Source organism: Mytilus galloprovincialis, chromosome 8 (genome assembly GCF_965363235.1).
Source record: "Mytilus galloprovincialis chromosome 8, xbMytGall1.hap1.1, whole genome shotgun sequence".
NCBI lineage: Eukaryota > Metazoa > Mollusca > Bivalvia > Mytilida > Mytilidae > Mytilus > Mytilus galloprovincialis.
This window is the reverse complement of record NC_134845.1, coordinates 83,818,657-83,827,510: the sequence shown is the minus strand read 5'-3', so window position 1 is coordinate 83,827,510 and position 8,854 is coordinate 83,818,657. Positions and strand designations below refer to the sequence as shown.

Here is an 8,854-nt window from a genome sequence, read left to right as displayed (position 1 = left end):
TTCTATTTTTAGCAATGGTGGCCATCTTGGTTTGTTAACTGGGTCATGCCACACATTTTTAAACTATATACTCAAATGATGATCGTGTCCAAGTATTGTTAAATTTTGGCCCAGTAGTTTCAGAGGAGAAGATTTTTGTAAAAGTTAACAAAAATTTACAAAAAATTGGTAAAAATCACCATAAAGGGCATTTACCCCTTAAGGGATCAACTGACCATTTTGATTATGTTGACTTATTTGTAGATCTTACTTTGCTGATCATTATTGCTGATAACAGTTTACCTCTATCAATAATATTATTAAAGATATTAACCAAAAACTACAAAAATTCCTTAAAATTACCAATTCAGGGACAGCAACCCAACAACCAATTGTTCAAGTAGTCTGAAAATTTCAGGGTAGCTAGACCTTGACTTGAAAAACAAGTTAACCCATTTGTTAGTTTTGCTCTAAATGGTTCGGTTTCAGAGTAATAAGCCAAAATCTACATTTTACCCCTATGTTCTATTTTTAGCCATGGTGGCCATCTTGGTTTGTTAACTGGGTCATGCCACACATTATTAAATTAGATACCCCAATGATGATCGTGTCCAAGTATTGTTATATTTTGGCCTAGTAGTTTCAGAGGAGAAGATATTTGTAAAAGATAACAAAAATTTACAAAAAATTGGTAAAAAATCACCATAAAGGGCATTTACTCCTTAAGGGATCAACTGACCATTTTGATTATGTTGACTTATCTGCAAAATTTCCTTAGCATTGCCAATTCAGGCACTGCAACCCATCAACCAATTGTTCAATTTGTCTGAAAATTTCAGGGTAGCTAGATTTTGACCTGATAAACAATTTAACACTGTCAGATTTGCTCTAAATGGTTCGGTTTCAGAGTTATAAGCCAAAATCTACATGTTACGCCTATGTTCTATTTTTAGCCATGGTGGCCATCTTGGTCGGTTGGCCGGGTCACTGGACACATTTGTTTAAACTAGATATCCAAATGATGATTGTGTCGAAGTATTGTTAAATTTGGCCCAGTTGTTTCAGAGGAGAAGATTTTTGTAAAAGATAACAAAAATTTACAAAAAATGGTAAAAAATGACTATAGAGGCAGTAACTGCTTATGGGATCATCTGACCGATTTTGTCATGTTGACTTATTTGTAGATCTTACTTTGCTGTTCATTATTGCTGTTTACAGTTCTCTCTATCTATAATAATATTCAAGATATTAACCAAAAACTGCAAAATGTCCTTAAAATTGCCAATTCAGGGACAGCAACCCAACAAACTATTGTTCAATTTGTCTGAAAATTTCAGGATAGCTAGATCTTGACCTGAAAAACAAGTTAAACCCTTCTCAGATTTGCTCTAAATGGTTCGGTTTCAGAGTTTTAAGCCAAAATCTACATTTTACCCCTATGTTCTTTTTTTAGCCAGGGCGGCCATCTTGGTTGGTTGGCCGGGTCACTGGACACATTTCTTTAAACTAAATACCCTAATAATGATTGTGGCCAAGTTTGGTTAAATTTGGCCCAGGAGTTTCAGAGGAGAAGATTTTTGTAAAAGTTAATGACGATTGACGCCGGACGCCAAGTGATGAGAAAAGCTCATTTGGCCTTTTAGGCCAGGTGAGCTAAAAATGTTCCATCAACAGTTCTAATTCTATTTTCTTTTACATTTTTTTTTCTTTAGATTCCTCTATTGGCCGTTGTTTAAATGGTACTAAATAAATGTGCTTAATGAATCAAGAAAGATACGTCTGACACATTTTAAACTAAGACAATAACAATCAAAACAAAGGAAATTTGCACTAACAGTTATAAAAAAGAAATAAGAAACAACACGAACTCCACTAAAACCGGAAGGGTAAGCATTTCCTGCACCGTAAACGGCACCCGTCGTGTTATTTCTTTGTTCAGTTCGGTAATAATGGAAGGTTATTATGACTGAGGAAGAATATTAGAATATAATTTCTGACACACTTTTGTCATAATGGCCAATCAGCTCATGATGACGACCGAAAAAGTTCTCGAGTGATGACCTTAATTTGATTGATTCATAGCCCTGTCTTAACAACTTTTGAGAAAGCAGTATTCCTCGTTCAACAAAATCAACGTACTTTGAGCTAGCTCTAGAGTAACGTATCAATAGAGACACATATACTACATATATTAGAATATGCGTTTGTCATGAATTTTGGTATTCAATCTACCATCAGCTGACATTTAAAGAAAACAGTTTAAATATGAAGCAGATTTATCTGTGTCGGTAGTATCTTTAATTTCAAGTTCACTTGGATATGTCAAATGTAAATGATGACTGAATAATTTATTATTAAGAGACAGTACATCATCAATATACCGAAAGGGGACATTAAAAGACTGGGCTAATTAAACGACGATAATCAATCCCATAATTCGTTATTCGACGATATTGTTGACCCTGTATAATCATCACACATAATTTTTATACACATTGAAAAAGGTATTGCAATATTTTGATTTTTCATAACTTGAAAAATCAGTCACTTATTTTGGATGGAATGTGATAAAATATTTGTAAAATAATATTGAAACGTAGTTAATGTTAACATTGGCATTAAACGAACAAAAAATGTATGAAAAAAAAGTTTTATCTAACGTGACGTGACTTGTTTTTTGTACAAAAAAGGCATTTTACAACTTTTACTGTAGTCGAACTTTACAATGTCAGACATTTCAAAATTAATCTTTAGATGATTGTTCATATCATGGTTGATCGTTATACGCCAAAGAATTAGTATACTTTGTGCGCAGCCTCCATTCAAACGGATAACCGCATCTTAACGTCTTCTGATTTCTGCCATAAGTCGACTAATTTGTTGCTAAGGTAGCAGCAACCATTCTTGACAAGGGGTATTGTTTATTTCATGACGTGTTTGAACTGAGGTGTCCTTTCGTGCAGTTTACGTCCAATAGCGTCCCATATATGCTCGATATGGTTCAAATTTGTGCTACGATTGGGCCAAGAAAGATAAACCGAATTCCAATGGAACAATGGATTTTCCTCCACGACGCTAATGTCCAACTTTGGCGAGCTCTGCACTATATTGGATACGGGCATCTGTGTGCCTGTTCGGGAGTAAAGGTCTCCGAAATGGTATTGTCGCACGATAACCAGTCGCGATGAGCCGATCTCGAACATTTCTTTTTTAAAGGCTCCTGTATGGTCATCAATCTCTTTTTAGGATTGTATTGTTGGCAATGAGTTACCTTCTGACCAAACTTCATTATGCTGATTTTACATATAAGGGGTCTTCTTGACCTAGGAAGGTCTTTAGAATCGTTACTTGCCTGCTTTTTATTCTCAATACGACTTATAGTGAAATGATGATGACCAACAATACGTGCAACTGTCACAGCGACATACCGGCTTCCCTCCTGCTGATTATCTGCCATCTTGCTGAAGTTATGAATTGTGGATGACCAATTACAAGGTGTCAATCACATTAATTTATAAACATGGTTTTTTAAGTGTTGAAAACAATGAGGATCACAACATCTGTTTTAGTGTTTACGAGTACTGTAGCTGCTTGTGCAGATCAGAACTGATAGAGTTGATATTTATTGATTAAACTCAGGTGATATTTAAATAATGTTTAACTTGTTCTATTTCAACAAATTATTTAACAAAAAAATAAAAAGTGTTGTTTTTAATTTGAATTTCAATTTGGTGTTGCAATACTTTTTTCCAGGTGTATATTATCATTGGCCTAGATATATCTGCTATCAAAATAACTTTTAAAGATTAAAAGCAAGATAAGATACGGCCGATGTATAAAAGGGACTGAATCAACGTCTACAGGTAAATATCGACTTTTAACTACGGTTGAAGCTGTTTTTTCACAAATATGTGTGTTTCAAATATCACAAGTAAGTCTTATACATTAATCGTATTGAAGGGACTTGTACTTATTTAACGTGCCTTTTTTAACAGAAATAATCTGTAGTATTTTAAAATTTGCTAGCTGTTTATCCTAGTTTCAAAAAAACCATTAACGATTAGTATTCGTTTTTTCACAAGCAAATTTATTTATCCAGGTTCATGTGTTTTTGTCACCTTACACTTCAATACTATATATTTTCTTTTTAATATGAAAAAAACACATCTGGTTTCCCTATCTTCCCTTTTTACTTTTACATTAATTATTTAAAAGCGTGTCGCAGAAAAAAGGCTAATTAGTCATGTCAATGTAGCATACATTTAATCCTAACCTTGAGGTAATTGCAACAGAAGATTTTTTAAGTTTTAATCTTTAGCATTATGACCCATTATTACACAGAAAAAAGTCCATCAAAGGTAACTTGAGGAAAACTAAAAAAATCATGATTTTAACATTCCTATGAAGATTTACATTGATATAGAAGATAACTCTGCAAAAAAGGCAGAAAAATCAATAAAGTTGATACAAAATTGTAACGTTATGGCTTCTATTGAACAGAATGCATTGCTTCCTGATATTTTAGCCGTGTTTAGAGTATAAAAAATAACTCTGAAGGTGTCTTCACATCTTTTATCAAGCTACAACCTATATTTCATAATTCATTAGTTGACCATTTGATAGATTTTTCAGCATGTCAAGGTAGAGAATCTAAAATTGAATAACATTGATTAAGCATATATATATTCTTCTTTTTGTGGTTTAAAGATTTCTTTATACAACAAGGTAGATGCCGAAAAAATATAATTTACAGATAAAAAACAATACCCAATCTTCACATTATTATTTCAAAATGGTCACAAAGCCTTAAATTTCCAATTTTGTTAATAAAAATTTGAAAAAAAAACAAATAACAATTTCCATACCACTTCACTTTGTACATTTCATGAGCAGAAGATTATATAATATAGTCAAATATGAACTTATAACCCCATCAAAGAATCATATTTTGCATGAGTTTAAAGAAAATCAACCAACAAGTGACAAAATAGACTCATTTTTGCAGTGTTTTCTCGTGATTGCCAATCAACATATTAAATAAAAAAAATATTTGAAGCTTAATGTTAAAACAATTCGACGTGTCAATAAAAAAATCGAATAAGCAAAATATTTCAAAGTTATACTCATGCATTGCTTAAAATATTTTTTTCTTCTAATTTCTGTCAATAAAAGACGTTTTTACACTTGTATACACATTTGTCTGCCACTACATAAAATCACACAGGTTCCCTTAAATTTTGACCTCATAATTCAAAACATTTGACGTCACAACTAAAAAGTGATTGTTGCTTGACGTCCAAGGTTATTCGGAGGTGATATAAGGTCATTTGGAGGCACAATACAGCTAAATACTAAAATTGTAAATACGTTTATGTATGAGTGTTGTTTTGCAGCGACGCCATGTAGGATAGTCACGAAATATTTGAAGTGTTCGACCCAATCTACGCTTTATTTTATTTTTTGGCCTATTTAGTTAAAAGATAGCACCCCATTATTCTTTATGACTGCATCTCTAATTGATGACTGGGAACATACAATATGGTCATCATTGGTTCTCTTCCGAACGGCAGTAAAACCCTTGTCAAAGTGGACTTCAATTCGGTTGTGCGGGATGGATATCATGTATAAATTCACAACCACATCCGGTGAGAATGGGCAAGGCAAATATGACGCCTTTTGAGAAGGCGTTCCACGCTTACTGTTTGATTTCAACCCTTGCACCAACTCTGTAGGTGGCCTGTCAAAAGGTAAAATGTCTGACTTTATCCAAGTTACCTTCCTTTTCCAGTGGTATTATACATTTCGACTTTCTACTATAACTTTCAACACGCCTCTATTACAGGACCAGTTGTATTTTATGAACTCATCTCTCTCCTGAACATGCAAAACATGTTTGCTAGTAGACGTTAAGCAACCAACAATCAATCCACCAATTACTTATTCTATTCAAATAATTATCTATTCTGTAAACCTTAATCAGACGCAGAACAGCTGACACTTTTGTCAATAACTGCACCTTAAATGCGTTCAAGAATACATTAGAAGCGAATGGTAAATCGCAATCATTTTTCTGATTTGTCATACGATGATGACATTAAGATGGTTATCTTATAAACAATAAACTGGAAAATAATCTGATGAAAGAAGCAAGAAACAATTCATAATTTCTAAAAAAAAAAAAGAGGAAGTAGCATAAGTGAGTCAAATATCTACAAAGATAAACAAAAACGATGTACGCAACTGCATACCCCCATATGGCCTTAAACACAAAACTAATATCGTTTTCTAAGTAATGAAAGGCTTGGGATGAAAAAGAGAAAGAAAACTAACGGCCTGGTTGAAACTTAAACGTTAAACTGAGACTTTTTTCCCAATATTTGTGGTGTAAAAATGAGTTATGTAAAAGGCAATTGCATTTATATTTTTCTTACAGGACTTAAAAAATACAAGAGCCATACCATACTGCCAAACCTATTGTGAGTATTTAAAATAAATGCTTAAGTTAACAGTTATCGTTTAACTTGATAATTACCTAGTTTTAAGCTAACCTGGCCCGAAGGGCCAAGTGAGCTTTTCTCATCACTTTGCGTCCGTCGATAACTTTTACAAAAATCTTCTCCTCTGAAAATACTTAGCCAAATTAAACAAAACTTGGCCACATTGGGGTATCTAGTTTAAAAAATGTATCCTATGACCTGTACAAGCATCTAATATGGCCGCCAAGGCTAAAAATAGAACATAGGGGTAAAATGTAGATTTTGGCTTATTTCTCTGAAACCAAAGCATTTAGAGCAAATCTGAAATGAAGTAAAATTGTTTATCAGGTCAAGATCTATCTGACCTGAAATTTTTGGATGGATCAGAGAACCCGTTGTTGGGTTGCTGCCCCTAAATTGGTAGTTTTAAGAAAATCTTACCGTTTTTGGTTATTATCTTGAATATTTTTATAAATAGAGATAAACTGTAAACAGCAATAATGTTTAGCAAAGTACACATGACCGAAATGGTCAGTTGACCCCTTAAGGAGTATTGCCCTCTATAGTTATTTTTCTTACAATTTTTGGTAAATTTTAGTTATCTTTTACAAAAATCTTCTCCTCTGAAACTACTAAGACAAATTAAACCAAACTTGACCACGCTCATCATTAGGGTATCTTGTTTAATAAATGTGTCTAATGACCCCGACTGCGAACCAAATTTTGTCATGAATCCTTCTGTGTCCTTTGCTCAATATACACATAGACCAAGGTGAGCGACAAAGGCTTTTTAGAGCCTCTAGTTTTAACAACGAGGATTTTCGTAGTTTGATTAATGCCAAAACAACTGTTTCCAATTCAAGCAGTGTCGATTTGGATTTTTAATAATTGAAACTTTTACAGGTAAAACTTTTCTATATCAATCGATTAGGACTATCTAATTAGAAAAAAATCTTTGGCAAATATAAAGATAAAAAAGTATGGTATAATGAACAATAATACAACTATCTATCAGAGAGCGATCTAGCACAAATGTAACTGAGATGCCCATTCACTAGCCTGATTTTTTTTTGGTTTTCATGTCAATGTATATCGGTCATTTCGCTTTAACAAGGGTATACGAGTATATCCATCATTGATGTTTTTGTGTTTACATCGTTAGAAAATCCCTAAATAAAATGGTGTAGGGTAAATTAAAACCATCCGCCTGGTTAAAATTGTCACATCTGATGCCTAGGGTAAGTTTTGTACGAATAACAAAAGGGAAGTTGTAGATATTCACTACTGTATCACTTCAACAATATTAATGGTGGTAATATTGTGCCAATTCTACAGAACAATCATACTGATTAATTCGTAACCAGACCTGAATATCTTCTTCTGTATTGAAGAAATCAACAGACAACATTGACTCAGTTGTACATATTTTGATGTAGCATTTATCAATTGATTGCAAACTATAAAAATATCTTCTTTTTTTATTGTGTACCACAATTGATGTAGCCCTTATTACTTAATTGAGTAACATGTAATACTGTTTTTATTATATTGTAGGTTCGAAATGAACATTGTGAAATAACGTCTCGTTGGGAGACGAATAAGCCATGACAATCTTCGTCTTGTGGAGGAACGAAGTTCATAGCACCTACAAAATATTTCCACGTTTCACAAGTGTCGTATCGACTTTGTCAAATACTTGCTTGGTTTTTTATTTCTTATTATGTTTTTAAAAAGTTATTATAGTTCAATGTCATGTTTAATATAGTATAAATTATATAATTTTTTCAACTGCAATTTTACTGATAAAATATTTGTTATTAATAGCATTATTCTATGTTTGCCAGTCTTATTTTTTTACTCTTCTCAGCACTGGCCTCCTGTGAATATTTGATCGTTGTGAAAAGATACAAACAAAAGCGTTGAATGATTTTGTACATACCATACATTAAAATGTTGAACAAGTTTTAAGTTAAACCGACCGTGGCTTATGTTGCTTGGCAAGAATATATATATAAATACACGTGTAGAAAGACCTATTTAAACGTGCTCAATATCTTTTAAAGCACAAGAGCACTAAGAGAGGAATTATTTGAAGAAATAGCAATACTTTGTATAAACGATATGTTATACAAAAAAAGAAATTGGGAGTGGAAAAATGTGAATGTAGAATATGTGAAAGAAACAACAACCCGACCTTACAGCCGAAAATACAACAAACTGAGGTGGGTCTCGGCTGGCTTCCTGATACATATGTATATTAGTTCATTAAAAATGGACGTCATACTCAACTAAGAGCAAAAAAAAACCCAAATAAAATCAAAAAGCATACATACAGTGAAACTTAGTTTAAAAAGAAGACCGAGTCCGATGCCAGAATAAGTAATAAAGTAAAGTGAGAA

General features: G+C 32.9%; 1 long non-coding RNA gene across 1 annotated transcript; it reads left to right on the top strand.

The window, feature by feature from the left end:
• The first annotated feature begins 3,844 nt into the window (after nt 1–3,844).
• LOC143043599 (uncharacterized) lies at nt 3,845–8,276 on the top strand. The gene is made up of 3 exons (XR_012968493.1): nt 3,845–3,910; nt 6,413–6,455; nt 8,010–8,276. It is a non-coding gene; the product is annotated as an uncharacterized LOC143043599 (long non-coding RNA).
• The last annotated feature ends 578 nt before the right edge of the window (nt 8,277–8,854 follow it).